We start from the raw sequence: 6,000 nt of genomic DNA, 5'->3' as shown, positions 1-6,000 counted from the left end.
GGACGGGGGGGCCCATCGTCGAGGGAGGTGCCGCGGGTTGGGATCCCAAGAAGGCGGTGTACGTTCCTGATGGGGGGGGCCCGCAGGAGCTGACAGCCGCCTCTGCTCAGTGGTCGGCCCGCAGTACGCCGGGGCCGCGATCTGCGCCACCGCCACGGGAGCGTCGGGACGGGGTGCCTGCGGCGCGGCGTAACAACATCGATTGCTTCCGCTGCGACCGTAAAGGCCATTACGCCAGGGACTGCTGGGCCCCCGTCCCGGGTCCGCCCCAGCAGGAGGCCTCGTCAGCGGACGTGCCACGGAAGGATCCTCCAGGACAGGCAAGTCGGTGCGCACCAGACACCCGGCAAGGCTTGACACCTCACTCATCACCGTTGTCGTGCGATCCGGGTGTTGTTAATAACGGGGGGAAGCCATCGACTGGGCCACGTCGCTCGGTAACGCAGTGGCGTAAATTGGCACGGCGGGTCGTCGCGGCCGCTACTGGCTCGTCCACCGTACCTGGTTCTATACAAGGGGTGGACGTACGTGTGTTAGTGGATTCCGGGGCGTCTGCGACCATTATATCGGATGTCATTTTCCATCTGTTGAACATCCCACCTGAGGCCGTGCGTCCGGTTTACGATTCTTGCGTCGCTGCCAACGGGGGTAGCATGGGCATTGTGGGCCAGGTGGACGCTACAATATCTATCGGGGGAGTGTCGGCCTCGGTAATTGTGTTAATTTCGAGGTCCCTCGCGGTTCCTTGCTTATTGGGAACTGACTTCCTGGCCAAGATGCCCATTCTAATTCGAATTAATCAAAACTGCATTGAATTACCGGGTGGCCGGAAAATTACGTTTCTACCGTCGCCCTGGGCGCGACCTGCTCCGGTCGCTCAGGTGCAGGCGCTGTCCGAGGTATCTGTTGATATTCCACCTGGCTCACAGATGCTTATCCCCTTGCGATATCGGAAGCCTGTACCTGGTCGTCAGGGTGCAATTGGGATTTTGTTGTCGCCGTTCGCCACTATAACGGGCGGAGCGGCGCTCGTTGGGGCGCAAACTATTGTCCGGCATGACCAGCAGCCGTTTCTGCAGGTGCTTAATGCAAGTTCTGAGAATGTGTGTGTGCCTGCTGGTACGGTTGTGGCACATGCCACTACGGCGTTTACGGCACAAGATCATCTGGGCAGCCAGATCGTGGTTGGTGGTGTTTCAGGTCCTGGTGCCGCTGATAATCGCTGGATCGCCGAATTGTGTGGGGAAAATTCTTCCCTTTCCGGTGAACAACGTTGTGCGCTTCGTAAATTATTATTGAGTTATTCTGATGTGTTTAGCTCCGACGATTTGGACCTGGGACGCACCTCGTTGCTTTACCATCACATTGACACAGGGGACGCTGCCCCTATTCGGTTGAACTCGCATCGGATGAGTCCGGCGGAGCGAGATCAGATTCGAGGGGCAGTGGATGACATGTTGGCTGCGGACATAATATCTCCATCTAACAGCCCATGGGGCGCGCCTGTTGTATTGGTTAAAAAGAAGGATGGCAAATTGCGCTTTTGTGTCGACTTTCGTAAGTTGAATAAAGTGTCTGTGGCAGATGCGTACCCCCTGCCGCGTATGGACGACTCCCTCGATGCCTTGTCGGGGGCGAAGTTCTTTTCAACGCTAGATCTCTCTTCGGGATTCTGGCAGCTTCCCCTTGACGAACCCTTGCGGGAGAAGACTGCTTTCCGTACGCCGCAGGGGTTATTCCAATTTAACTGTCTTCCGATGGGGCTGAATGCTGCCCCTGCCACATTTCAAAGGTTGATGGAGTTGGTGTTAACGGGGTTGCAGTGGGAGACGTGTCTGATATATTTAGATTACATTATCGTCTTCAGCCGCACATTTGATGAGCATTTACTGCGGTTGGAGGCGGTGTTCGCCAGGATGCGTTCCGCAAATTTGAAATTTAAGCCTAAGAAATGTCACCTACTGCAACGGTCCGTGCGCTATTTGGGGCATATCGTAAGTGCGGACGGGGTGGCCACGGATCCGGACAAGACAGCATGCGTCCGTGACTGGCCGACCCCGGCCACGGTGGGGGATGTACGTCGCTTTTTGGGCTTTGCCTCATACTATCGGAGGTTTGTTCCGGATTTCGCGACGATCGCGAGGCCCTTGCACCTCCTTACGGGTAAAGGAAGGAAATTTGCTTGGGGACCACCGGAAGAGGCGGCTTTTCAGAGCCTACACGATCGACTGGCTACGCACCGACGTTAGATTATCCTGATTTCGATCACCCCTTCATTCTGGATACGGATGCGAGTGACACGGGCATTGGGGCCGTGTTGTCTCAATCAAAAGGTGGTGTGGAATGCGTGGTGGCGTATGGTAGCCGGGGTTTGTCTCCCGCAGAAACTCGCTACTGCGTCACACGCAGGGAACTTTTGGCTATTGTTTTCTTTCTCTGCCAATTTCGACCGTATCTCTACGGTCGTTCGTTTATTGTTCGCACGGATCATGCGGCCTTGCAGTATGCTCTTAAGATGGACCAACCATCCGGCCAGTTGGCGCGGTGGCTGGACACGCTGCAAGAATTTTCCTTCCAAATTCACCATCAGAAGGGGGTGCGTCACGCGAATGCGGACGCGCTTTCTAGGTTGCCGCAGCCATCCCCTTGCGCGTGCGCGTCGGGGAGGCATAGATGTGCGCCGATTCAGCAACCCCCTCAGCCTGTTGCGTTGGCGGTCGACGTGCCTGAAGCTCCAAAGGAGCCGGGACCGGCTGATGGGATTCTGAATCTTCCAAGGGCTGTGTGGATTCGGGAACAAATGTTGGATGCTTCATTGGTCTCGTTACGGAATCGGACTGCGAAGAAGAGTGGGGGACTGGGTACGGGTGATATTCCGGAAACCGCTCTCCGCGATGGTCTGCTGATGTGGAGGGAAGGGTTACAGGAACGCTGGCGTCTGGTTGTACCGGCATCCTTGCGGTACGAGTTGATTAGGACTCTGCATGGGGACACGCTTTTACATCTGGGGGTGCAGAAGACCCTATTGACGCTGCAGCGAGACTATTTTTGGCACGGCATGACAACGGATGTCGTCGGTCACGTTCGCGCATGTCCCGATTGTGCCCGGCGGAAACCACCTAAACAACCATATGTGCCACCTATACAATCTATTCAGGTGTCTAGAGTTAACGAATTGGTGGCGTTGGACATTTTGGGACCCTTCCCGCCATCCGCTAAGGGAAATAAATACTTGTTAGTTGGGGTAGAGTACCTCTCCCGCTGGCCGATGGCCTGGCCTTTGCCTGACCAGTCAGCGGCGTCTATCACAGACGCCATTCTATTCGGGTACGTTATGGACAAGGGGGCGCCGGAGAGGCTCCTCACAGACCAAGGCCGTAATTTTTCTTCTAAATTGTTGGGGGAGGTGTGCGCGGCTCTTGGAACTAAAAAGATACGGACATCTCCCTACCATCCGCAAACGGATGGTATGGTCGAACGGCTAAATCGGACATTGTCCGCCATGTTGTGTCACACCGTGAGTGAAAAACAATCGGATTGGGATTTGCATATCCCTGGGGTACTTTCGGCATACCGAATGACGCCGCATGCGGCTACAGGATATTCGCCGTATTTCCTTATGTATGGTCGCGAGAACGTGCCGCCAATGGATGTGCAGTTGGGAACTGGAGTGAGGGGACCTGCTAAGCCTCTTCCTGATTACATTCGGAATACTGTTCGCCGGGTTACTGAGGCACGGAAGGGGGCCCGCATGGCTACTGCCAAAGCCCAGGCCCGAAACGAGCGGTGTGCTCGACGCTCGAAGGGGGAGTGCCCCTGGAAGGTGGGGGACATGGCCTGGCTCCATTGCCCGCAGGTGCGGCCAGGTACCTCGCCTAAATTACACAAACCATGGCAAGGGCCGGTCCGCCTCATCGAGGTTCCCAACCCACAGTCTGCGCGTGTTCGGTTTGGATCTCGGCATTGGTTCGTTCACACGTCGCGCTTGAAACCATATGTGGCCCCTCGAGACGATGCGTCATCTCCCGATGTTGCCTTGCCGGGGTCTGTGGCTGCCGACTCATCCTTGCCTGTGCCTGTTGACCTTGCAAGAGCGCCTGTCGTACCTTTTACAGACAAGCCGGCCGTGACATTGCTGGAGACAGGAGACTCTGCTCGGGGTGTGCCTACCACGGCTGCGGGGACTCCGAGCCCCGCCGCCCTTCCGACCCCGTCGCAGACACGATCGCAACGCACCCCCGACGCTGGGCATTCAGGGACACGGGACCGGGACGTTGACGGGCCTCCAATAGCGACAGGAGGACTTCATCCTGTCGCTCCTAAAACCCCGTCACGTTCCCGGTCTGCAGGAGGGCCGCCGCCCGTCCGGGACGGACCGGCGACCCGAACGCGCTCAAAGTCCCTTACATTTCGTTAAATTTTACTGTTGTGTTGTTCTTGTTGTTATATTTATTGTATGCTTCGTTGTCCTTGAATGTGTGATGGTTGTGTTCGCTCGCATTACTTGTCTCGTTATTGTTCAGCCGAGGTCGGCTGGATTTTCTCTACGGGAGAGGGTGGTGTAATGCGGGCGTAAACGGCTTCGCGGATATGACGTCATGGGGGGAGGAGTTAGGTCACGTGGGAGAGAGGGGTGAGGTCTTAAGGGAGAGTTACCGGAAGAGAGGGAGGAGTGTGGGAGACAGAGTTAGAGTGAGGCCACGCAGGGCGGAGGTCGAGGAGTGGCGAGATCGCCACATACACGGAGGGTAAGACTTGGCACCGTCGGCCAGCGGTGACCAAGCACGGAGGAACGACGGGCAGCGGTGGAGCTGCAGTGAGGGCAGCGATGGAGCTGCAGTGAGGGCAGCCGGAGGACTGCACAGGGGTCTGCAGCGGAGCTGCAGAGGTGTGGAGGCTACGGGAGCGAGGGCAGCTACGGAGCTGCCAAGGGGAGAGCTCTGAGCGAGGGCCGTGCGGGAAAAGTGTAAGAACCCGAATAAAGGACGACGGAGACAGAACCAGGATCGAGTCCCTTATTACATAAGTATACACACGCACACACGCGCATTGTGTGAAGTTGTAATAGAGTACATGCCACCATGTGTGTATTTTATACACGCGGGTTCACACATATATACACACGTTGAGATGTATACACGTACGGTCATTCACACGCAACGTTTAGATGGATACACACACCCTGCATGTCCATACGCCCAGACACATGATGATACACGTGATGATACACATGTTGACAAGAACAGACAAAGATCTCCAGCATAATATTCAACAGGCTGTTGGGGCAAGTGCTGTTAGCGAGTAGCACCTATGAAGACCGGCACGGCACACGAGGGGGTGGGTGGTTAGCCAACCACGCGTCTGGCCGCCTTTGTCTCCCCCAGTCGCGATGTTTACTACACACCGCACCAGGTACTCATTTGAGGCTGAGTCGACCTAGAGGAGGCCCAGGACCGGTTAAGACAATCGTCAGTGATGTTGGGTGTGAGCGGAAATCGAACCCGGATCGCCAGGTTCGTAGCATAGCGCAGCGCGCTAACCGCTACACCACCGCTCCCCTACACAAGACAAATAAACGCAATGCACGGATATAAACTACAGGCGAAAGCGTTAATCCTGCAGTGGGCCCATAGACCCTGCATGCCCATATAGAATGTGTGTCCATATATAATGTGTGTCCATATAGAATATGTGTCCATATAGAATGTGTGCCCATATAGAATGTGTGTCCATATAGAATACGTGTCCATATTGAATGTGTGTCCATATATAATGTGTGTCCATATAGAATGTGTGTCCATATAGAATGTACGTCCATATAGAATGTGTGTCCATATAGAATGTGTGTCCATATACAATGTGTGCCCATATAGAATGTATGTCCATATAGAATGTATGTCCATATAGAATGTGTGTCCATATACAATGTGTGCCCATATAGAATGTGTGTCCATATAGAATGTGTGTCCATATACCCTACATGCCCATATACATTGCATG

This window comes from Lampetra fluviatilis, chromosome 21 (genome assembly GCF_964198595.1).
Source record: "Lampetra fluviatilis chromosome 21, kcLamFluv1.1, whole genome shotgun sequence".
In the NCBI taxonomy this organism is placed as follows: domain Eukaryota; kingdom Metazoa; phylum Chordata; class Hyperoartia; order Petromyzontiformes; family Petromyzontidae; genus Lampetra; species Lampetra fluviatilis.
This window is presented reverse-complemented; position numbering follows the sequence as displayed.